Source organism: Rattus norvegicus, chromosome 11 (assembly GCF_036323735.1).
Source record: "Rattus norvegicus strain BN/NHsdMcwi chromosome 11, GRCr8, whole genome shotgun sequence".
Lineage (NCBI taxonomy): Eukaryota > Metazoa > Chordata > Mammalia > Rodentia > Muridae > Rattus > Rattus norvegicus.
The window spans coordinates 20,173,923-20,201,165 of NC_086029.1; the positions used below are offsets into that span (position 1 = coordinate 20,173,923).

Here is a 27,243-nt window from a genome sequence, read left to right on the forward strand (position 1 = left end):
GTGGTTGTAAATTCACAAAAAGAAAGACATAAATGAAGTGGAAGTTTCCGTTTGTGTCATGTGATACATACTCATATGATGTCTTGATGAGTCAAGACCCAAAGGAGGACACATGATGTTTGGAGAGAGCAAAAATAGGATTCAGTGAACAGTGGACATGGGCTTGCATAGTTAGTCTTGCAATGCTTCATTAGTCTCCAGTCTTTGCTGATCTGATCTTCCCTTCATTGAGAGATGCACAGCAGAGAACTTCTGGTATTTTGCTGGTTCTGGTACATCCCCACTGATGGCAGAGGCCTGGTTGTTTCTGCTGGATCTTGTCACTACTGCTGATTTATGTTTGGTATCCTGATATTACTGAACTGGACTGCTGGTTTCTTGAGAAATGGAGATTGTTATTGACCGAATGAATGATTTCTAAACAGGTTCACATCACCTGTCTTATTTACAATATTTCTCCTCTACCTTTAGACTGTGGAAACGAACGGCAGCTTAAAGTGTTTGAGAACTCATATTAAAATAGGTTTTGAAAAATTAAAGCCGATATATAAGTATTGACTTTTATTTCAGAAATCATTCATCAACTTATTCTGATATTCAAATCACAAATTTTTGCAATCTCCATCAGCAACCTTGTATGTAATTGTTTTACTGGTTTCCTGGGAAGTTGTGTCTTCAGATGGCCTTAGATACCATTCAGCAAATTTTCATTTCTCTTATATAAAAAAGAATTTCTTTCCACATAACTTACCCATATAATCATATGACCTCTATACATTAAATCAAATCTATATTACATAAAATATCTTACAAAATATATATATTCATTGGGCATCATTGTATAGTATTGTTCAAATTTTAGTACTAAAACTGTTTCCAAGTTCAGCACACATGTAATATTTTTTCTATCTACTGTAAAGCTTCCATTGATTGAATGAATCTACACATCCAAACCATAAAATCCATGGACTGAGACACAAGAAAGCTCACTGTCATTTTCTGAATACCTGGTACATTGGGAGGTCAAATGAGGACAAAGGGACCATCTGGAACACAAAGAGTCTTCATAAAAAATCAAAGTGTGCTAAGCCTTGAACTTAAACTTAAACTTAAACTCTAGTATAGTTTAGGTTTTTAAAAAATCAATTCCCTTTTTAAAGGTGTCATATGTGTTTTTATAATCTGAACATAACAATATCCTATTTCTACTCTTCTACTACTCTTCTACTCTTGTCTGTGAAGTTGAAATATCCTTTGGTGTTTACTTTCATTGTTGCATGTTAATTTCTTAGTATATTTCACAATCATATGGGCATCTATGCCTGTCTTTTTAATTGCCCAGAGTTCTTACTCACTTCAGATTCTAACCACGAAGAAACAAAAATAGACATGAAAACAATGGGTGCTACTCTTAGTGATATGAAAGAGGTTTTTGTTTTTGACTCACAGCATGAACTATGGAATCAAAGACCATGGTAAAAGAGAAGTAAAGACCTTTTCTACTATGGGAACAATGTGGAAAAGAGTACGGTAAGAGGTTCTATAAATTCCAGTGTGAGCATTTGCCCTGCTTTCCTTTGTGTTTGTCACTTGAAATGAATGTGAGAGAATTTGAAGATAGTGCTCAGTTATCCTGTTTCTCAACCAAACAATGAAATTCTGCAAAAAGCAAACATATTTTGAATTTATATATCCAGGACTCCTTAAGGCATTAATGAATTTGAATGGGTTTATTTTAAAAGAATCTAATTTTGATCTGAATCTGTTTCAGGATTATTATTATTATTATTATTATTATTATTACATGGATTTGCTCTATATTTTCATTTTTATAAGATGGTTCAGGGCTTTATTTCTTTTAGTGCATTGCAGTGGCTATAATATTTTAAAATCATTTTCATTTAACTGACAGTGTTAATTAGACCTCTTTGATGTTATAAAACCAGATTTTGTTACAAAACAAAGATTTTCATCATGTCCATGGTTGTTTATTTCCTTTGAGATTTAATGAAAAGATAAATGGTATAAGAAAATGGGAGCATCCTTGAAGAAGAAGGGGCAGAGGAGAGGGAGTATGGAAGGCCGAGAGAGGATAACTTTTGAAATGTCAATACTTAAAATATCCAAGAAAAAATAAAATTCAAAAAAGAAAGGAAAGGACATAAGACACCACCTGTTGGATTTGTAAAGTGGCTGTCCAAAATAGAAAACTTTGCTTGAGTTTGTTTTAATCTCATTTCAAAACTAACATTTTCTTTAAGTTATACACACTGGATGATTACAAAATAGTAACTCTCTAGTAATAAACCTTAAACTAAGAATTACTTTCCAAGTTAGATTCTGTGGCAATTTTAAAATTCAAACAAGTTCACAATTTAAAAACAAGAACAAGTAAGTCACATGACTGACTCATGTGAAGCTGTCTCAGGAGTAAGGAACATCAGATAAGCTTTGGAAACCATAAATCTTTTCCAATGAATAAAAAGTGCTGTGAACCCCAACTAAGTTTTAGAAAGTAGACATGTCACTCTTGTATCTTAGTTGAAGGATTACCATGACTAAAGTATCTTCTAAAAGCTCTCTGAATCCTATTTTATGTTTTGAAGTTTGTTAGAAGGCATGCAAAATTATTCTGATCTCAAATTCATTCCATATATTTAAATTTGTTACATTAAAAATATTTCATTATTTTATGTATACATGGTTTGCCTTTATGTATTTACGTGTACCATTCATTTACCTGGGATATTTGGAGATCAGAAGACAGTGATGAACCCTTTGACTGACTGATGTTTTATAGAGTTATGAGGCACCTTGGTTGTGCTGGCAATGAAACCTGGGTCCTCTATCAAGAAACAGGAGCTCTTAAATTCTAACTCAATCTTGTGTTCAAAATAATCGCGGTCCTCCCTACCTCAGGGTCAAAGATCATCCAGGAAATGAGGACAGCATGAATGTAAGAGTCATTGTTTGAGAAGACTGGAGTTGAACCACATACTTTGGTCATAGCTGGGTTTTTGTACTCATAAATTCATAGCAACTGTAGTTGTCTGAAGAAGGCCTGCATGTCAAGCTTGTCACCATTTAAAATGCATTTGGAAGGGTAAGAGGTACCTACCGCCACCCCTAGTCATGAACAACTAAAAGATATGACTGCTGCAGAAGAGGGAGTCTGGTTTCCTTATTGGCATGATCCCTTACTCATTTGTCTATGCTCCACTGGATGGCTCCACAGCCATGTATGTGTGGGAATCTATAACTAGATGCAGCGTGATATTTTTACAAAAGAAAGAAGGAAGGAAGAAACAAAGAGAAAGAAAGAAGGAAGGAAGAAAGAAAGAAAGAGAAAGAAAAGAAAAGAAAAGAAAAGAAAAGAAAAGAAAAGAAGGAGAAAGAGAAAGAGAAAGAGAAAGAGAAAGAGAAAGAAAGAAAGAAACACAGACAGGCATCGAGGAAGGGAATGGGCAAGAGCTTCTAGATGGATTTGTAAAGAGATGGGATATATATATGTAATAAGAATACATGATAAATATTGCATGAATTTCTAAAAGAAGAAATAAAAGAAAAAATTTAAAGTATGGAATTTAAGCTCTCTTACTGTCTTTCGGATGGAGACAGAACCTTTCACCAGACCCAAAACCTTCCCTTGGAACAGCTTATTGAAGAGCTGTATCAATCAGCACTCCTAAGTCTGATGGCCTCTGTTTGTTGACCATGTGGCTTTCTGAATTTGCTTTATTTTCTAAGTATTAGAAAGTAATTATTGAAGCTAATAACTTGGCTTATTTTTCTCTAAGGGATAACTCAGAAAGGCATAACTTTTATTTAATTTCTCATTTGGATCCTAGCTAAAGACTGGGAATACATGGCATGTAGGACTTTATTATACATTCTCTGACACACACACACACACACACACACACACACACACACACACACACACAGAGAGAGAGAGAGAGAGAGAGAGAGAGAGAGAGATTTTCTTAATTACTGACTACAGTGGCAAAAGTCTTGATTCTTTCTCTATCCCTCCTCTCTAATGACTTGTCTGCCTTGATTTTCATTCAAAACCTAATAAAATTATTTTTTACATTCTTCTCTGTCTGTTTTTAAAAGATTCCTAAAGTCATCCCCATTTGCTTGATGAACTTGATGACTTAGCACACTTTTCTCAGTTACCATAACGTTTCAGCAAACAGTGCCTATACGTTAATCTTATTTAAGGATGAGATGCAAAGAAATTTAAATGTTCACCTATTTCATTAATTAAATATAAATGAGATTTTTCATTTGACTTCATTAAGGAACATGTTTGACAATGATTGCTGTTTTAAGTCCTATAACGTCTATAAATGCCTCCCTAGAGTTTGTATAAGGACCCGGTTATTGATATTTGAAATCCCCTACCCATGTTTGGCATAGAATAAGAAATATAAACATTCATTTTGAGTCACCTAAAGTCACTTGGGTGCATATCATGCTTGTATAAACTGAGGATTGCAGGGGTTAGAAAGAAAATATTAGTAAAACCACAATAAAAAAATTCCACAAATTCAAATGACTCAACATTATGATCATAAAGAGTTAAAAAGTGGATGAGAAGAGGCAATGGTTGGGGCTATTTTCATCCATTTGAAAGCTAGCAATTCCTCACCTCTGTTCTTGATATAATATCATGATGTTACTGCCAAAAACATCTAAAATACATTATTAACAAACTGCTTATTCTACCAATCCAAAACCTAAAAATGCTCCTAGAAAGCCCACAACAGAAAGCTCAGGGCCCAGGAAAGCTGAAATGTTAGTCAAGGGATGGTAGGTAATTGGGACAATGAAGTCTTCATGAGAAGCCTTTGGTTTGCTGAGCCGGCTGAAGAGATAGGGGGCAATCTCATCAGCTGATGCAGATTACTGCAGTTTTCAGCAAGATCAGGACTTTGCTATTTTGTAAGACTACCTAGGGTTGGTGTGGTGTAAATCACCTCTTGAGCAATTTATAGACTGGCATCTGATGGTATCTACTGTGCCGAGACAGGTATCGACTAGGGACAGAAGTTAAAGAACATTAAAAAACAAACAAAAAAGACAAAACAAAACTGAAGTAGTAGTTTGTTAATCTGCTCGATCTAAACACCCTGTGGGGTGCATACTTTCTGCTTACTACGGCCCCAGTGTTCTGGATTCCCGAAAGAATGACACATATACACAGCCTTATATTTTAAATATCTTAAACAGCTCAGTGGCTGGGTTGCTTCCTAACTCTACGTGGCTAACATACACTGGCCTCTAATATTCCTGAGTTAATACTTACTAAATCCGTATTTTATCGTTGCTGCCCTGAACTCTGCTGGGCAGCTCTCTGGAGGCCGCTTTGCCTCTGTACCTGTATGTCTGCTGTTTCCCGCTCCTGCACCTTTCCAATGTGGTCCTAGTCTCCTATGCCTTCACCATGGCAGAATCCCTGCTCTCTCCTTCCTTGTCCCTTCCTAGGAATCCTAAAAGCCCCACTTCTATCTCTCTAGTCATGCATTTGCTGCCAGTAACTTTATGGAGTACACAGACCCAATCGGGGATATGCTTCCTTTAGTCCTATGTGCAGGGTATTTAATGGTAACACAATTAGCGCGAGATCACAAGCCCTACACAAAACAAAACTTGTATTTGGAACTCCCCCTCAGGAATGCATAACAGGCAGGGAAGTTTACCATTCTATTTTCTGTCTAGAGGGCTGGATACATACATTGGACAGAGATGTTCTGAGTGTGATGAGAAGAAATAGTTTTAAGCTATATTTTGATGACAACAAGAAGAAATGTAAAATCTTGAGCTTATGACTGACATCAGTAGTCAGTGATTGAGCAGTTATTCAGAACTTTATTTATTACTGTTAAAATATTAAACTTTTGAAAATTTAGTGTAACAGTGATAACATAGACTTGTATTTATATGCCTTAATTCATTTTTAGATGCTAACAATTTATTTAAATTGTTATATTCTCAGGTTTTTATAATTTATATCACTTTAAATCTTTAAAATTTATACAAGCTTTAAATTTGTATCCAATTATTTACCATTATATATACATAAGTAATTGATTACTAATAGCAAATTTGGCAAAACTAGTTTCTTTAAATAAAGAAATAATAAAAGCTTAAATAAAGATATAGTGAAACCTGTTTATTCTTTAATCTGAGGCATTTATGCAAGGAAAATCTGTCTGTGAGTTTAACACCTCACACCACCTAATCACCCCAGAAATGTAAGGCATACTTTTTATATATGTAGTGCATGGGCCACAAAGAAGTGTATCTGACTTTAAAAGACAAAAAATTATTTGTTTTTAGTTATTGAATTTAGGTTTTGCCTTGAAAAAACACATACAGGAGACTAAATAGTGCTTGTTTATGTAAATGATTACATTTGTGAAGAATTTAGTTATTTATAAGGTGACTATTAATATGCATGTCTTAATTACCTTTAACAGTTTATAGCAAGTTAGTAGCTTTCATGTGATTAGAATTTTATAGTTTTTATCCCTGTTGAATTTAGCCTTTACGAAACTCTTTTGTATCAAGATAAAACATTAAATCATAAATATGGTCCATACAGAGATTGGCAACCTTCTGTATCTCGTTCTTACATAGTGTACCTTTGAAGAGTAGAACGGTTTCTTCTTGTATGACTCAGTTTATCAAGGTATCTAAAGCATGATGAAGTTGGCAAAGACAGGGACATAGACACATATTAAGTCAACCTGTCCTGACCTGGACAGACCTTAGATACAGCGACAGTTTAGAGGTTCTGGGACAGACGGCTGAGTTCGCTGCCTTACTGCAGTATAATATAGGCATACCCTCGTTTCTGTTGTTTAGGATCTGGCATTTATAGTCGAGGAACTGACTTGAGTAACTGGCATCTGAGATTTCATTGTTGCCTTGAGCCTTTTCTCAGGGCCTAAGCATAACAAACATGTTTTGGGTTGACATATTTCAGTCAAATAGAAGAGTTAATGGTAAGTAGAATTACAAGAGTTAAAAACAAGGCTAGTACAGGTGGAGACTCCCTGTGGGCTTTGAGGAAATGGGTCTTTGTGTTTGCTTTGGCTAGTTGTGCCACTGTGTGTGCTGAGTTTTACAGTCTACATAGTGAGATTACCTATGTATAAATTCCCAATCACTACTCTTTGTTACAATTTTAAGTCAAATTTTATTACAGTTTCTATAAAGTTTTAACTAAATCCAATAAATGAACAAATCCTGGTATTTAATAGTTTACATAATAGTTGTATAGACAGATCTTAGGCTAAGTTTTAAAATTGATCAAAAATTTAGTCAGTTAAAGGAAACCTCTGAATCTATGCTAAACAGAATCTAGTAAACAGAAAGAAAAAAATAACCCTTGCTATCAAAATAACCATAGCAAATATACACAAAGCCACCAGGGTGGCCCCCAAATGTATGTGTGCTGGAGTTGGGTGGGGGTGGGGGTGAGGTGTGTGTGTCAGTTTGAGTGTGTTTGTGTGTGTGTGTGTGTGTGTGTGTGTGTGTGTGACTTCAAAATCCAACCAACAGATGCAGAAAACAGAACACAAAGGAGGAGGAGACAACAAAAATGAATCCAATATGCAGAACACAAGCTAGAAGACTGTCCAGTTTAATAGTCTTTCGGGTACCTGGAGTTGGAATACCGAGACATACAAAACATAAGACAAGACACAGAGCAAAAGTAAGAGCAGGGACAAAGATGGCTGTGGTCATTCAGAGATCCACCAGTTCAACAAAACTTTTTTTAAACAAATAGAATCTAAGCATATCCCGATGGTCATTACAATCTCTTTAAACAGATACATGGCAAAAATGTAGTCAAAGCAAGGTAGCCATAGCAAGGTGGTCATAGCAACCTTTTGAAACAAAGACATTTCTGTTTTCTGGAGCAGGCAGTGTAGGATGGTTTGTAGTTAAGGTTATGGGTGGGGCATAAAATAATCCTTGAGAAAAAGATTTTACTATAGTCAGGAATAAAATGTGTTTGTCTTTACTATATGATGGCTTTCCAGACTAAGATTGGGGCAATATAGTTTATCACTTTTCAACATTTTATTTTAAAAATGTCTTCATTTGTAACTTTCTTTGTTCTTTTACCATTGGGGGCAGAAATCATGAATGTGTACAACTTTTAAGGAAGAAGTCTGCAGTAACCTGAATTGGATTTCTTTGTCTGTGGCCAGTCACAACTGCCTTCATACTAACCCTTATATCCCTTGAGTTAGAGCTGCATTTTTATTTGGACGTTATTATGCTGTTATTCCTTGTTTTTATAAACGTAACAATTATGCTTTATCCTTTGAGACCATTGCTTTATCACATTTCAGTGAACATAATATAAATATGTCTGCCGAGCATTCTATTAATAAAAGTTTCTGTACCACTTTAGGTTATAAAAATATTTCACATTTATTACTTTTTTGCACTCACAGTTAATTGGGATAGAGCCATGAACATACGTAGCATCTTTGAAAGTGAGATCAAATCAACGTTGTCAACATCAAAACTAAATGCTTCTGCACTTCTGAAACTCTTAAGACCTGTCATGAAAATTAAAGTTTTCTTTTTTAAATATGGAATAATTTAAAATCCAAAGCAAAAGTAAAAGTACTTTGAAGTCTAAAGTTGTATCATGTGTTGGAAGATTCATCTAATATTTAATAAGAAAAGATAAAATTCTATTATATTAATTTCAAAATATCATAAAATATTGGAATATATATATACATATACATATAACTAATCACAAAACAGGAAGTCAATAGCTTTTCAACACTGAAGGCCAGAGCAAGCAAATACCAGAATCGTAAGAACTGGACTTGCAGTTGTGAGCTGTCTAATATGGGTAACAGAAGCCTGATTTGAATGCTTTGCAAGAGCAATATGTAGTAACTGGGAACCCCATTAAACAAAAGAAACATAATTTAAAGCATTAAAATTACCATGAGCATCATCCGTGGATCTTTAAAGATAACTAACCTGCTTTTGTCAATTCTACTGTAGTTTAGATAGATGTGAATGGATACTCAAATACTTTGCTAGTACTTTGCTTAGGTTTTCTTTTTAAATAAAACTTGGCATATAATTCATGAATAGATTTTCTTCAGAGAGCTGAAAGAATGGAAGTGACAATGAATAAAGCTAATGCAAACAGTACTTTGGTTCCCTATTTAAAGCTTCATGGAACTTAACCTTTTAAACTTGCATTCTGTGGGCACACAAGTGACCTTTAAAAGAAAGTGGTAAAAATCTGTTATTTGACTCAGTGTAGTTTCATAATGATGGCCTGTGTTGAATTTTGTCTATGTCATAGCCTTAGAAATTCCTACATTTTTCTCTAGATGGTGACTGTTAAATAACATTAAAAAAAGTAATTAGAAACATGACTAGAACAAAATTTCTTGTCTATCCAAATCTTGATTTCAAGAAAAGAACTGAGAGATTATACTTGGAGTATATTAAAAAATTATATCATGCAATGTGTAAAGGCACTGGCTCAAGTCTTCTCATTCAGGGTCTACAAAGGTTAATTTTTATATATCATCTTATCTGGGGTGAACATTATGCAAATTAAATAGATTTGTTGTATTCTGAAGGACATTTTTTATAATATCAGTATTTGAATAACTGAATTCCAGATAGTAGGTGATCTTCCTCAGAATGGATTGACATAATTCCACCTGGTGAAAATAGAAGAGAAGAAAGACTGAGGACAGAAAAGTTGTCTATTTGCTGTTGTCTGGCAGAGCTCTGAAATCAATTATTTCCTATCTTCCAGCTGGAATTATCACCACCAATAGCATTGACCCTTAGGTTTTCAGGTATGATCAAAATAACACTAATATTGGCCTTGTATCTCAAACTTGCTGACTCCTAATAGTGAAAATTCACCACCTCGATAAACAAAAAGGACAAATTGCTCTTGATAAATCTTGTTAAAAATACAACACAGCTCTTGCTTCAAAGGCAATTACAAATAGCTTATTCTGAGTCAAATATGAGTCACCATGATATTATTCATGATCTTAGAACATACTAAATGGGATATTGCATTCCTTAGGGGTTGTATCTAAGCCATTTTGTCATCTGATGAGATTTTAAAATTCTTTTGTTCCAGAACAAAATTAATTCACATCAATATTTGATGAGAAATAGAAATAGAGTTGATATATTAATAAGAGTGTGTCATGTCTAAACTTAGATTGGATAGTGTATTAGGATTAAATTTGCTGTGACAAAACACGATGACCAAAAGCAAGTTGGAGAAGAAAGACTTTATTTTGACTTATGCTTCTTCATGACTTTTCATCAATGAAGTCAGGGTATGAACTCAAAGAGGAACAAAAAACATGAAGTAATGAGCAAAGGCCATGAAAGGGTGCTCACTTGCTTCCCTGGCTTGCTCAACCTATAATTTTATAGAACTCAGTACCACCAGATCATATATGGACTCATTTAAAATAAGCTGTCCTTTCCTATGTCCATAACCAATTAAAAATGCACTACATGCTTACTTACATATCAGTTTCATGGAAACATTTTTGTCAATATAAATTTCAACCTCTTTGATGACCTTAGACTGTATCAAGCTGACATAAAGTTTGCCACCACAGGTAACAAGCTGATGAAAAGGCTTACTTTCCAAAATAATAGACCAAGAGACTTATCAAATTTTAAAGGTTATTTACATAGCACCTGCATTCTAAGATTTTGTGTAAAATCAGCCTTTGCTGACATACTGTTTGCTGTATTTTGCCTAGGTAGCAAAGAGTTTCCAGTTTTCTTCTTCCAACTGAGTTCTTTCTCTTTTTATCTTAATGTCTTTTGTCCAGTCCTTGAGTCTCCAGTCATTACTACTTTCTGAAAACTGAGATCCCAAAAGTCATTTAGAAAGAATTATCATTATGATAAATCAACATTTTGTAAATATCCATGTTGATGAAGAGTGTAATTTCAACGTAGATGATCCAAGTTGCTACTTACCTGTTGAGTGGAGAAGAGTTTGGGGCTTTTCTGCCCAAGTTGCCAAGATTCCTTTCATCATTAGGTCCTCAGTTTGAATTTTCTATGTATCTTTAAAGATATAAATTTTTTAATGTTAAAATACAATATTTTAATAAAATTAACATGATTAATCTCATCAGTGGGTCCTGAGAAAATGAGAATCAAGTAAGTTATATCCATGCTTGTCCTAAAAGGGTTGTCTTAATTATTTTTCTATTGCTATATAAAACACTATGAAAACTTTTAAAAGGAAGTGCTTAGTTGAGATAAGGATCCTAGAGGTTTAGGATTCATGATCATACAGTAAAGGCATGGAGACAAGAACAGAAGCTGAGAGCTCTCATATTGAACTGTAAAAGGGAATCACAAAGCAAACAGTAAATGAACCAGTAACACACTTCCTTCAACAAGGCTACTTCTCCTACAGTGTGTCACAATCTGTGCCACAAGCTGAAGATTAGATATTCAGATGTATGTGAATATGAGGAAACATCTCATCCAAGATGCTACATTTCATCCCTTAGCCCCAATATTTTCCTGACCATATCATTATTCAAATTACATTTATTCCAACTAAAACTGGGCCATAATCTATCATATTCTTAAATATTTTTAAGTCCAATTCCACAGTCTCTTCTGAGACTGTAGGACAATCTTTTACCTTTAATTGTCTCAATTAAACTAAACTGGAATTTGGGAGAGAAAATTACACACCCTGTAATTTTATTTCTAAGGTCAGAAGACTTAAATAGTTTCAGTTTTTCTGTCTGCAGGATGCTTTATTCCTTTGGACTGGTCCAACTCTACATAGTTAGCTTTTCTTGGCTAAAGGAATTTTGGCATACCCTCACATAGTCCACAGCTGTATGTTACCTTGTTTGTGGCACCTGACCTACTTTTCTAACCTGCTACTGGACGCTTATTAAAGATACTAATCGACATCAAATTTTACCCCTTATTTCAGCATAAACCTTGATGGTAACACATAGCTTTCCAGTGTAATTTTCCTCTCTAAAGTGTACATTTTATATTTCTTCCTGACCCATCTACTATTTTTTATTATACACTTTGCATAAAAGTACATGAAAGAATCAATATTGAAAATCTTGAAACCCACCTCTTAAAGAATTTAGTTCATTGCTTTTTAATTTAGATTCATGCAAGTTCTTAGGACATACACACAAAACATCCACATATTTGCCAAAATATCAAAGGATAGTTTCTAGATGAGTTACTAATATTATTTTTCCCTCTGAAACTACTTGAGCTGGGCTCCGTGTATAGAATTCCTTCTGCAGTAACACTTTTACCTAAATATAAGAATGTGCCATTAAGCCCTGCTTACAGTATTCAACTATTTATCTAATCCTAAGTCCTAATGACTTACACATTTCTTAGAAACAAAGAAAATCAAACAAACAAACAAAACGAATGAAAGAGAAAGAAAACAGAAAGGAACAAAGCAAAAGACACAGTTTAGTCTCACCCAGCCATAGCACACAAAATAGTACCAATTTCCATTTTAGTTAACTTTTCAATTCTTACAATAATATGCTTAAGGCAATTTATAGAAGAAAGTTTTTAATTTGATTTGTGATTTCAGAGTTTTAGAATCTATTATCAGGAGTTAAACGTTGTCATCAGGACTAAAAGCTAAGTCCTCACATCATCAACCATAAACTGAAAGCATGGAGAAGAATGTGTTGTTGACATTTCAAAGCCTGCCCAAATAACATACTTTCTTTAACACATCCACACTTTCTCAACCTACCTAGATAGTTTCAAAAATTGAGAGCAAAGTACTCATGAGAGTACTTTGAGAATATGGAGGTCAACTCATTAAAGCCACCAAGAGAAGCAATTCTTGTATATACTTGATTTGGATTACTTGGACAACTAAAACAAAGGAAATAACAAATCAGACATATTAAGACTATGTAAAAAAACAAATAAATAATTTTTAAGGAAATATAATGTTGTAATTGATTTAAGGGAACTTTCTTAAATAAAAAGTAATGAAGAAAATTAAAAATAAAACAAAGCAAAAACCAAACAAACAACTACTCACTGGTTTCCAAGCAGAAGATATGTTTGTATTATAAATGATTTGGCTGTAGGCTTCCTATCTGGCATTCCTGTAGCCCAAAGGGAGATCTCTAAATTAGGAATCCTTCTAGCATTTTATGTATTGTTTAGACTTCTGCTGATTTATCAATATACTATTCCTCTTTGTAAATAATTCATTATTGAAGCTTTTTAAAAGCTTTGTTGTTTGTTGTTGTCGTTGTTGTGATACTGAGGAAGTACATTTTTTTCCTTTAAGAATTCTACACTTATGCCATCTGTTAGGCTGAGTGGAGGTCTTTATGACTATTTGGCCTTCATTGGAAGCACTGAGATCATATTTTTTCTATGCGATAATTTTCTTTAGAGAATGAATGAATATACTTAAAGTTTAACTACCTGATTGCAACTCTGTTAGGTAAATAAAATAAACTACTTATAAGAATTTTTGTAAAAACTCAGTTTTGAAAAAAAATTGATGCAGGCTACATCAGATTGCTTTATTTATTTATTTACTTTTTTGTATTTTGCAATACATGAAGCAAATGATAGTGCAGCTTATAATGTCTTTATTTGTCCTTCTCTATCATTTCATTTATTCATATATTCTTCATATATGTAAGAAAATGCTAACAAATTCTTTATTGCCCATTACTCAAATTTATCTCACATAAAGAAAAAACAGTAGAAGGGTAAATTTACAGAAGTCTGTAAGGTGTATCAACAATAACAACAACAACAATAATGACAACAACAACAGTTAAAAATACAAGGATCATATCAGTAGCAGAAATGTTAGGACTGTTTGGCAAGCTGAAGAAAGCATGGATCAATTTTTGAGTTACTATCAATTTCTGACAATTACAGCCAAATGAGCTATAGTACAAACAGATCTTAGAAATCAGTCACTAGTTGTTTTTCTAATTGATTGGTTGGTTGGTTGGTTGGTTGGTTGGTTTGGGTTTTTTTTTTTATTTTCTTTATTATTTTTTATTTAAGAAAGTCCCTTTAAGTCAATTACAATGTTTGACTATGTTGAAAAGATACAACTTACTTCTCAAGAGGATAAGTGATGGTTTACTTTGGAGTCTTACTGTTAGTAAACATTGAAGTGAAAAATCTGGTCGGGTCATGTCACATGACATAGGCCTAATGTTGTGCTGCTGATGCAGATTCATGCTGTGTTTACCTAAGGTGTTATGTGTGGGAGCACACATGATACTTGGAGTATGAATAGGACTCAGCAGACTGACTGCGCATTTTCATAGCTACCTTTGCAACACTTTGTTGGGCTATGGTCTTTGCCTTCACTGACCTACACTTAGTTGAGAAAGGCAAAAGCCTCAAGGGTTAGCTATACTTAAGAGTTGGCTCTGCTAGGAAGCATCGACCCAGTTCATATTTCTTGAAGCTTACATAAATTTAACTATCCTCCATTTAGATCAGAGAGCGGTCCAAATAAGCTCTTTGCTAGCAGTTGTAGGCTACCTTAAACCATAAAAAGTAAAGAAAGGGATTGCGTCTAAGCCATCCGGTCCGTGATCTGTCCTATTAGAAAAATCTGTCCTTTATTCCTAAGTATTCTGGAAATCAGTAGCTGTGGATTGGTTGTCTTTGTTGAGGCTGAAAGTAAAATGCATTTCTTTCCAGTTCATACTGGCTGTGTCAAATGCTATACCTACTAATCTGAGTTCCATATGTTTTGATGTTCCCAAGTCCTTCTGTTCCATAAAATCAAATACTGCACCATGGATACCAAATTGCAAATCGGAATAGAGAGAAGGGGAAATTAGGGGAATTAGGAAGGGGAAACTATGAAAAGGAGTAAGCCTCTAAGTTTGGAAAGCCATAAGATCAAAATTACTTCTGAGGTTCATGACCTTTTAAATTATCTGCATATCTTTTTCTTCTTCAGCCTTGGTAGGACTGGGAATTTCTGTCAAGTGCTCTGTTAGTTCCATGTAAGCCATGTGAGGAAAGTAATCACTTTCTTCTGTCTTTAATTTATTTCATATGTTAATCTTTTTTTTTCTTTTTTCTTTTCTTCGGAGCTGGGGACCGAACCCAGGGCCTTGCGCTTGCTAGGCAAGCGCTCTACCACTGAGCTAAATCCCCAACCCCTCATATGTTAATCTTAATGTTCCTTTTTCAAGTTGTTAGTTTACTGACATATCATTGTGAAAAGTTTACAAAGACATTTTATGGTCATATAAGAAAAAGAATGTAATTATTCAATGAAGAAGAGAAAAGGTGCCTAGTAGTGCTTTTTCTCTTTGCTGTATTCAGAAAGATTAACATAGAGCAACATGAGGGAGGGAGGATTTGTTTGTTTCTTTGTTTGTTATTTTGTTTGTTAAGTCACTGTGGGAGAAGGGATACAGTTCATGGTGGGAAAGGCATTTCTACAGGACCATGAGGTAGCTTCCCACATGGAATGTTCATTAATAGGTAAGTGAAGTGAATTGAGGTTAACTTTCAACAAATTCTTTCAGGATACCAGTGTACATGCCACCTACATTTAGAAGGGAATTTCTCACTTCAATTAAGGCAATCTAAAAATTTCCTGATAGACAAATTTTGTCTCCAAGATGAATTCAGGCCTTGTCAAGTTAAGAATATTAACCATCACAATGGAGCATTGAACTCTGCAGGAATAGCAAAGGCACAAAATCTCATTAGGTTTTAGAGACTATGATAGTTTTTGGTTTAGGATCCTTGCTTTAACCTGGTGCTTTTCCGTGAATCCAAAAAAAAAACAATAATAATCAAAAACAAACAAAATAAAACAAGAATAACAACAACAAAACCCATTCTGTCACCACATAGTAAGAAACCTAGGGATTAAGATACAGACTGAACAAATTACCATGAAGAGAAGTAAAGAGCATTAGGTAATTTTGTCTCTCTCTCTCTCTGTCTTCAGCATTCCAACTCTAAACAGTCATGTTCTATTCTGTCTTTCAATTTGCAGGTTCCTTAATATATAGGACCATAACATACAGGACCATGGCAGGAACTTATATTCAAAATCTACTAATACACAAATATATCTTTTAGTATATAATGTAAATGGTATGTGTTTGTTTACCTATTTACACATTATTTGATCTGTTCCTCTGAAAATGTAAGCAAAGACAAATCTTTAGCATAGGCTCTAAGAAGGGAGCATCTGATTACTGAAAATATTCATACTCCTTCCCATCATGCGTTCTTGGGATATTCACCGTCTCTATCTTCTTTTAATAAACTTTGACTTGAGGCAAATTTTAATATTTACTTTAACTGTTTTTGTTAGTGAATAAATAGTTTCAAAGTAATTATCTGGCAAAGATTTAGAGGTATTCAAAATATTGATATTATGGATATGAAAGATATTCAGAGAATCTTTGTGTATATTTATCTTCTATTTCAAGATTTTATATTTTACATGCTTAAATATTAATATATTATGATACTTACATTCATTTCTTCTAATTATTTTATGAGGATTTTTGAGTGTATAAACACAATTGTCTTTTATATTTGGTCCTAATATGGAAATGCTTAATTTTAACCAGTATGTGTAATTTTCCATTAGGGCACGGGGTATTCTAAATTTAATTGTAGCTGGAGTTGAATAGATGCAAACATATTAAGGCATTTTTCATGAGGATAAAGAAAGCCAGAGCTTATCAGTACGTGCCACCTATTTCTAGTGGATATATATTGGTGAGAAACCTTTATTTTTCTATTCATACTTTTCTATCATAATTATGTCAAGAAGTAAATTGATGTAATGCTAGGTAATGACTGATATGAATCAATTATATATGATAAAGACATAAAGTAATAAAGAAAAATTTAGTACTCGTATTTTCCAAGTATGAGTCTACTAGAGAAGTAGCTTATGGCTATTTTGTCACTAAAGCGCTATTTGCTCCTTCAGAAGTCATTTGAACTGTAAAAAAAAAAAAAAAGTATAACATTCCAGCAAACCCCCGTGAAAAGAAAGTAAGATTCGATCAAGGTTACAGATCACACAAATGTTAGTTATAATGGCTACTTAATATTAATACAGAGTTATAATTATAATTATTATAATTAATGCAGAGTTTAATTATGGAGGAATACTTGTTAGACAGAACAACAAATATGTTTTACTATCTTCAGCCAGTAATCACTGAAATGAAAAAAAATTCATTCATAATATTGTTTTAATTTAAAACAGTAAACATTTTCATACACTGTCGACTGGTTAAAAAACAGACTGTAGGAATGGTAAACTTGTGAAACATCATTACCACATCTAAATCTCTCAGCTCAGCCGTCCTGCCTCTACTCTGACTTCCACAACTGAGTCAGAATTTTAAAAAACAAATAAATAAATAACCAAGAAAATAACAAGAAATTCTGAGGCAAATATCCAGGAGTTCGATTTGTATCTACCCCTTACAAGTAATTTAGATATACACTAATCTTTAGGCTTGAATAAAATACCTCTACTAAATTTATATCAGAGTTGCCAAAAAACATAAAGGAGAACCAAAAATCCAAATCAAAAAGATGCAAAGATAAATTTAAATTTTAGAACATTAACATGTAAATAATCAATGTAATTATAGGCAAGAGAGTTCATTGGTTATCGAGCATTCAGTATATATAATATATAATATATATGAATATAACATATAATACGTTATATACTGATAATATATAATGATATATGGACTTACATTACATATAATATATAACTATCACCCACTTAATCTTAGACAGATTCATACATCAAAGGAAATTCTAGTGCTAAAATCTTTTAATCGTAAATGAAACTAACATTCATCTCAGTATGTTATATTTTATTTGAAAACCAAAAGTTAAGTGGAAAGGGTGAGAGACCGATTGGTAAGGTAGTTCTGAAGTTCAAATGTGGGAATACACAAGTCCAATGGGCTGAGTACACATGGTCAAGTTCAAGACCTGGCTTATATAAGGATAATCTGGGTATTCTAGCTCTATCCTTTTTGTTAAATATTTTGGCACATAGCAAATTCTTTGAATATTTGTCTGCGTCTATCTACATATTTATTTATAAACCTTAGAGCTATCAAAATTAAATACTATAAGTTTTCTCGTTATTTTGGGACACAAATGTCTAAGAACTGGAAACTTGCACAATTACGTTTGGGCAGTGCTCTTTATGTAATCTATAGACATCTGAGTTCCAGAGACATTTTAACATGGGAAAGCCTCTCTGTAATAACAAGGCTAATCCTATCAAGGCTACTCTACCTACACATGTGTTTTGATACCCAAACTCTGCTTTCTACATCTAAATCCTGAGATTATAGGCAGGAATGACTGCATCAAGCTTTCATATGAACCTCATCAGCTCTTAGAAGAACCATTTTCACTGCCTTGGGGTTAAAACTACTGTGTATGAATTACTGGTAAAAAGTAATTCTGTAGAATTTATGAATTTTTTATTATATGGGAGAAAATATGCAGATTTAACTTGAAAGGTACTTCAAAACTTTTAACATAAAGAAAAATACTTAATATGATAATGCATCTTAAAGAAAACTTCTAGGGAGTTCTCTGTGAATTATATTCATGGTATTCTAAATTGTGTAACAATCATACACAAACACACACTGCTTATACTATGTTTACTAAAGTATATAGCAACTAGTTTCAAGTATTTTGCTGAGTGCAATCTTGCTAAGTAGTTTTGATTTTCAGAAAATACAGAACTTCAATGTTTTTCGTCATCCTGTCTTCGCAGTTGCTCCTATTTTCCCAATCTTTCACTTATCATTTATTTACTGTGTGTCTTTGTGTCTGCAGACAGTCAGAAATGTGTTTTCTCTCTTGACACACACACACACACACACACGCACACACACATGCACACACACAGACACACACATACACACACACAAACACATGCACACACACATGAACACATGCACACACACACACATACACACATGCACACACACACATGCATACACGCACACTCTATCATATCATGAAAGAGGAAATAAGTTCTTTCAACAGAGTTCTTTACTTCTATCAGGTAGGTTCCAGGTCACCAAGTGAGTTTGAAGTTGTTTTGAAGTTATTTACTTGCTTTGCCATACTGCCAGCCCAATTTTTCCATTCTTTTGTAGTGGAATATATAGTTAAAATTGATGAGCAAATATTGATACATTATGACAAACTATATTTCACAGTTTAAGCATATATATGGGATTATAGTATTACACAATAATTTCAATGCTTTAAATCCTGTACCCAGAGTTTCATTTCTAAACAACATTATCACATTTGGAGAACCATCCAGTGTTTAATGTATATCATCTAAATGATGAAAGAGCAATATCTTAATCCTTATCCCTGCAGAAGCAATTTCTACAGTTAAACATTGGTTATTATATTCTTATTTATTTTTCTCAGCAAGTTCAAGAAGCTAGGTTATATCGACATTGGGGACTAAATGTCTCCCATCTCAAGATTCACCACGAACACTGCCAACTAAAATTAAATGAACCACAGGAAATAAAAATAATTAGAAAAGCCTCAAAGAAAATCAGAATTTTCTTCAGTGAGTCTCTTGGTAACACTAAGTGACATAGTCTGGAAATTTATGCTACCTTTCTAATAGCAATGCAATCTTTTTTTATTTGCTGTATCCAAGCACAAGCATCTGGTTGGTTACATTTCAGTGAAATTTCCTGTTGTTAATAGTCTGTTCAAAACAGCCACTTCAAAGATTTCTTTCTGCAACAGTGTTTGATATTGGTATTTGTTCTTAGTCCTTTGTGGTGTGCATTAATTGGATCATTTTACACTAATCGAAACTGTTTGCCAAATAGTTACTCTGCAATGTGGAATGGAATTTCTATTTTTGTCCCACATGCAGGCTCTGTTTGGATTAGGGTAGATATGGGAAATCTGAAGAGACTTGCATTACTTACTTGCCCCTCCTCAGTACCATGGTCCCATGGTTAATTTTGTGCAATCCATTCACCTTTGTAGATAATGTTCATTTCATCATAAAACTCACGTGTGTCTATTTACACCTCTGCTGGCAGAAAACTATACAAATATACTTATTTATTACATATTCAGACACATGAGCGCATATGTTTCTTTTTAAGTTTTATTTGATGTTTTAATTTTCACAGAAACAAATATTTGTTTTATTGGTAAACTCATTACCAACTAAAATAAGTTACCTATAAAGACAGGATTTGATTACTTTGAAACATATATTTTCACTAGAGTTTTTATCAGTATATTTTTTAAAAAAATCATCATCTGTGAAGTATTTATAATAGTGGATTTTCATATGGCAACCCAAACCCTAAAGGTCAAAGGGACTGTAAAAACTTCACAAAAGACATCCTCTTGGACCTACAGACTTGTAGAATCACCAGGACCAAATATCAGTCTGGCTAGAAGACCAGAAAGGAAATAGCAACCAAAGAAAAGACATCCATTCAACAAGGATGAACCCAGAAAATGGCCTAAATGCCAGACTCAGAAGCATAGACTTCAGTGTAAAAATATAATCACTAAAAGCCAGGGCAATAGGCACTTCCAGAGCCTGACGATCTGACTGTAGTCACCCTGACTGCTCTAGCACAGCTGATGCGGAAGAAATTGTCTTTAAAATGAACTCGATGATGCTGATAAGTGTCCTTAAAGAGAAAATTAGTAAGCCCCTTAAAGAAATGCAAGAGAACACAGAATATGGAAGGAAATAAACAGATCCCTGAAAGAAAGCCAAAACAAAAGCCAAGACAAAAATAAACAAATGAATAAATACACAAATAAATAAATTAATTAAACTGTTCAACACTTGAAAATAGAACTAGAAGCAATAAAGAAAACACACTCTGATGGAATCCTGCAAATGGAAAATATAGGAATGTGCGGAGGAAGTGCTGATTCAACATCAGCAGCAGAGTATAAGAGCTAGAAGAGAGAATATCCAGCATAGGAGGTACAATCGAAGAAATTGACACAGTGGTTGAAAAAAAAATTAGGTCTAAAATAGTCCGGAAATAAAACATCGGGGAAATCTAGGTCACTATGAGAAGACAAAACCTAGGTATCAGAAGAATAGAAGAAGGAGAAGAATACAAGCTCAAAAGCCCATATATAACAGAGGACTGCCAGGTCTGGATACAGAGAAGATGCATTTAACCTTGAAGAGAATGGAGACCCCAGATAGGTCTGGTGGGGGCGGGGGATCCTCGTGGTAATGGGAGAAGGAGTATTGGGATGTGAAACAGTCATAGGGTGGGCCTGGAGGGGGCTAAGTTTGTATTGTAAAAAAAAATTAAAAAAAATATTTTAAACAAAATTATAAACGAACATTTCCTTAAGGTAAAGAAATGCATATAAACCAACTAGAAGCTTATAGAGTCAAATATATTGGACAAGAAAGGGAATTACCCTGCCAAAAATAATCAATATACTAAACATATAAAACAAAGAATGAATATTAAATGCTGCAAGAGGAAATGCCAAGTAACATAAAAATGCAAAGAGAATCATACCTGACTTCTCTTCGAAAAGATATAATAGACAAGGAAGATATGCTCAGACTGTAGGAGAACATAGATGTCAGTCTAAGCTACTATACCAAGCAAAAATTTCAGTCACTATAGATGAAGAAAAAAGATATTCTATGAAGAAATCAAATTTAAACCATATCTATGCACAAATATAGCCCTTCAAAAGGTATTTAGAAGAAAAACTCCAACACAAGATTGACTATACCCATAAAAACACAGGAAAGAAATAATCTCACAGCAGAGAGAGAGACAGAGAGAGAGAAATATATTGGACAAGAAAGGGAATTACCCCTGCCAAAAATAATCAATATACTAAACATATAAAACAAAGAATGAATATTAAATGCTGCAAGAGGAAATGCCAAGTAACATAAAAATGCAAAGAGAATCATACCTGACTTCTCTTCGAAAAGATATAATAGACAAGGAAGATATGCTCAGACTGTAGGAGAACATAGATGTCAGTCTAAGCTACTATACCAAGCAAAAATTTCAGTCACTATAGATGAGGAAAAAAAGATATTCTATGAAGAAATCAAATTTAAACCATATCTATGCACAAATATAGCCCTTCAAAAGGTATTTAGAAGAAAAACTCCAACACAAGATTGACTATACCCATGAAAACACAGGAAAGAAATGATCTCACAGCAGAGAGAGAGACAGAGAGAGAGAGAGAGAGAGAGAGAGAGAGAGAGAGAGAGAGAGAGAGTGGGGAAAGACAAACACATATGCACTGTAGAAGGAATTATAGCAGAAGCCTTACATCTAGAGGTAACAATAGAATGAAATAGTTTTTTAAATGTATCTAGAATAGACATTAGAATTAATAGTTTCTTTCTGTGCATACCTTGATCTTAAAGAAGCTGTTGTAGAAAACAGGGATTGTTTCCTCTTACCTGTACAGCTGTATTTCTGAAGTAGTTTTAGAGCCTTGGCAGGACTTTGGTCACAAGAGAGTATTGGCACACCTAGAATGTCTTGCATTTTTAAGTACTGAAAATAGTAACTGCACAAAAAGGATTAAAGTTGCAGCTATGTGATGCTTTCCTTCAGGAAACACGTAGATTAGATTAGGGCATAGACATAAGAAAAGTATTTATGCAAAAAGCAATGTTTGTGTATCAATCAATCAGTCCTTTGAGATTCAGTTCCTGTGGCCTGGTCCTTTCTTCTGCAAGCAAACACATACTTCAGTATCAAAGGTGGACATGTCATAAAAGTACCGTGTTGGGGAAGATTTTCCAAGCAAATACTCCCTAGAAGCAAGCTGGAATAGCCATTCTAATATCTAACAAAACAGACCTCCAACCAAAATTAATGAAAAGTGATGTGAAGAAACATTTCATACTTATCAATAAAAAAAATCCACCAAGATGATATCTTAATTCTGAAGATCTATGCGACAAATGTAATGGCATCCATATTTGTAATGGGAAAAAAAAAACAAATCACACATCAATTTCTACATATCAATAGTGAGAGGGTTCAACACCCCACTCACAAATGTACAGATCATTCAAACAAACACAAAACAGGGAAATAATGGGGCTAATATATGTTATCACTCACATGAACCTAAAGATATCTATAGAACATTTCACCAATCACAGAGAAATAATCCTTGTTCTTAGGTTCTTCATGGAACCTTCTTCAAACTGACTGTATATTTGGTAGCAAAAAAGTAAAAGCTATTCTCAACAGACATAAAAAAATTGAAATAGCCTCATATCTTATCAGACCACCAAGAATTAAAGCTAGATTTCAACAACAACAAAAAAAGGAAAGGGAGAAATAATTAAAGAAAGAAAGAAAACCTCCAAATTCATAGAAAGTGAAAAACTCTCTAATGAATGCCCACTGAACCAAGGCAGAAAGAGATTAAAGACTTGCAGACTTCCTAGAATTCAATAAAAATGAAAGCATGTTATACACAAATTTGTAGCCATACTAAATGAGATCAGTACTAAAAGGACTGTGTGTAGTATTAATTATCTTTACATAGACATTAGAGAGAGCTCCTATTATCAACTTAAGAGCACACCTACAAGGAGAAAGAAGAGGGAGGGGAAAGAAGGAGGAGGAGGAGTAGAGGGAGGAGGAGTGTGGAAGGAGGAGGAGGAGGAGTAGAGGGAGGAGGAGTGTGGAAGGAGGAGGAGGAGTAGAGGGAGGAGGAGTGGGGAAGGAGGAGGAGGAGGGGGAGAAGAAGGAAGAGGGGGAGTGGGAGGAGAAAGAGGAGGAGGAAGAAGAGGAGAAGAAAACAGACACAAGAGGATAAGGTGTTAAAGAATTAAACTGAAGGCTGAAAACAATAAAAATAGAACCAAAGAGAACAATACAAAAAAAAATCAATGAAACAAGTAGTTCTTTAAGAAATATCCAGAAGATAGACAAACCCTTCTCCAAATGAACTTAAAGTAAACAAAGGTTATTCAAATTAAAAATATTGGGAGCATAAAGGGAGATATAACAGCAGACAAATCTGATGAATCGCTAGGTCATATATTTCACAGAATCAAACAAAGCTCTTCATAGACCCCTTAGTAAATTTAAATCCAGACAGATCGTCCATTTAAATAGATCTGTAACACCTAAGGAAATGGACACAGGAATTCAAATCTCCCAACAGAAAAACAAGACCATATCCAGACAGTTTTAGTACAGAATTTTGTGAGACATATTTTAAATTGGTTACTTTGTTTATTTACATTTTAAATCTTACCCTCCCTCCAGGTTTTCCCCCAAAAGACCTCCACTCCATGCCCCTCACCCTGCCTCCAGGAGAGTATTCCTCCCCCAACACCCACCTAATCCCTCCTCATTGAGTTAGTATTCCCCTACACTTGGTCATCAAGCCTTCACAGGACCCAGGGCTTCTCCTCCCATTCATGCTAGAAAAGGCCATTCTCTGCCTCACATACAGCTGGAACCATGGGTCCCTCCATGTGTATTCTTTGATTAGTGGTTTAGGCTTTGGGAGCTCTGGGATGTCCAATTGGTTGATATTGTTCCTCTCATGGGGTTGCAAAACCCTTCAGTTCCTTTAGTCCCTCTTCCATTGGAATTCACATGCTCAGTTCAATGTTTGTCCACAAGCATCCACATTTGCATAGGTAAGGCTCTGATAGAGTCTCTCAGGAGACATCTATAATAGGCTCCTGACAGTAAGCACTTCTTGGCATCAGTAACTGTCTGAGTTTGAGCACATGAAATGAGGTGAGGCAAACCCTGGATGGCCCCTCTCTCAGTCTCTGCTCCACTCCCTGTCCCTGTATTTCCTTTAGACACAAGCCATTCTGGGTTAAAATTTTATGGAGCGTAGGTGGCCCCCAAACCTCAAAAAAGAGAATATCATTGTTCCTCAAATTATTCCACAAAATAGAAACAGAAGAAAATTGTAAAATTCATTTTATGAGGTAAAGGCCTTAACACTCAAACTACAAAGGCCACACAATAAAGAAAATTGCAGATTAGTTTTCTACATGAACATAAATGCAAAAATACTCAACAAAATACGTGCAAGCAGAATCTAAGAAATATCTCCCCAGAGATGTGGGGATGTGGGGATGTGTCAACATTCAAATAAAAAAAAAGTATCAATGATTTCTAACCTAGAAACAAACAAAAACAAAACAGACAAACAAACAAACAAAAAAAACCCCACAATATCATTTCATTAGATGCTGAAAAACTCTGACAAAATCTAACACCTCTCCATGATAAAAGTTTTGGAAAGACCACTGAAAAATGACCATACCTAAATATAATGAAGTCCACTTAAAGCAAGTCTATAGTCAACATCAAATAAAATAGAGAAACATAACACAATTCCACTAAAGTATGACAAGGGTGCCCACTTTCCCTCTATTCCTTCAATATTACACTTGAAGTCCTAGCTAGATCAATACAACAAATAAAAGAGATCAAGGAGATACAAATTGGAAAAGAAGAAGTCAAAGTATCACTATTTGCAGGTGACGTTAAAATACATAAGTGACCCCAAAAATTCTACCAGGGATCTCCTTCAGCTGATAAATACCTTCAATAAAGTGGCAGTATACAAGATTAACTAAAATAAATAAATAAATAAATAAATAAATAAATAAATAAATAAATAAATAAAATAGTTGCCTCCTATATACAAAAGATAAGCAGGCTGAGAGAGAAATCAGAGAAACAATACTCTTCACAATATAACCAAATAATATAAAACATCTTTGTCATCACTCTAACCAAGCCAGTGAGAAGCCTAATGAAAAGAACTTCAAGTATTTGAAGAAAGAAATTGAAGAAGGTGTCAGAAGATGAAAAGATTTCCCATACTTATGGATCAAGAGGTTTAACATCATAAAAGTGTCCATATTACTAAAAGCTATTTATAGATTCAGTGCATTCATGATCAAATTTCAACATAATTCTTTACAGACCTTGAAACAGTATTCAACTTTATATAGAAAAACAAATCCAAGCAAAACAATTCAGTCCTGTACAATAGAAGAACTTCAGGAGTAATCACTATCCTGGTTTCAAAATCTACTACAGGGCTATAGTAATAAAAAAAAGTAAGTTTTGGCATAAACACAGACAGATTGATCAGTAGAACTGAATTAAAGAACCAGAAGTAAATCCATACCTCTATGGAAACCAGGTTTCAAGAAAGAAAAGAGAAATATACCCTGAAAAAGAAGCATCTTCAACAAATGGTGTTAGTTGAACATGTTGAAAAATGCCAATCAATCCATATCCATCACCCGGCACAAAATTAAATAACAAAAGCATCAAATACCTTAGCTTAAAGCCAGAAACACTGAACCTAATAAAAGAGAAATTGGTAACTAACCTTGAGTGCACTGGCATAGAAGAAAATTTCCTCACTAGAACCCCAAAAGCACAGGCAATAATATCAAGAATTACAAATGGAACCTCATGAAAGTGAAAGTCTTATGTAAGTCAAAGGACACTCTCAATAGGACGAAACAGTAGCCTACAGAACTGGAAAAGATTTTCACTAACTATCAGAAAGGAAGATAATTTCCAAAATACATAAAGAACTCACACATGAACAAAAAAACCAACAAGCTACAAAATCCAAGTAAAATATAGAATACAGATCTAAACAGAGTACTCTTAATTGAGGTATCTCAAATGGCCAACAAACCAACCAACCAACCAACAAACAAACGAACACCAACAAAACAAAAGAAAAAATCCATATAGAAATTTTAACACACCTAGCTATCAGGGAAAGGAAAACAAAAACTACTTTGATATTCTGCCTTATGCCAAAGAGAGAGAGAGAGAGAGAGAGAGAGAGAGAGAGAGAGAGAGAGAGACAGAGAGAGAGAGAGACAGAGAGAGAGACAGAGACACAGAGAGACAGAGACAGAGACACAGAGAGACAGAGACAGAGAGAGACAGAGACACAGAGACACAGGGAGAGACAGGCAGAGAAAGACAGAGAGAGACACAGAGAGAGAGACAGGGAGAGATGCAGAGAGAGAGACAGGGAGAGAGACAGGGAGAGAGGCAGAGAGAGAGGCAGAGAGAGAGAGAGAATGAGAGACAG

At 34.3% G+C, this 27,243-nt stretch overlaps 1 long non-coding RNA gene across 1 annotated transcript in view; it reads right to left on the reverse strand.

The window, feature by feature from the left end:
* Window positions 1-8,429: 8,429 nt before the first annotated feature.
* LOC134481128 (uncharacterized) overlaps window positions 8,430-27,243 on the reverse strand; it is a 73,778-nt gene continuing 54,964 nt past the window's right edge. The window contains exons 2-3 of the long non-coding RNA XR_010056350.1: window positions 11,029-11,118; window positions 8,430-8,585 (exon numbers count right to left, since the gene is read on the reverse strand). This is a non-coding gene — a long non-coding RNA (uncharacterized LOC134481128). The remainder of the gene's footprint in view (window positions 8,586-11,028; window positions 11,119-27,243) is intronic.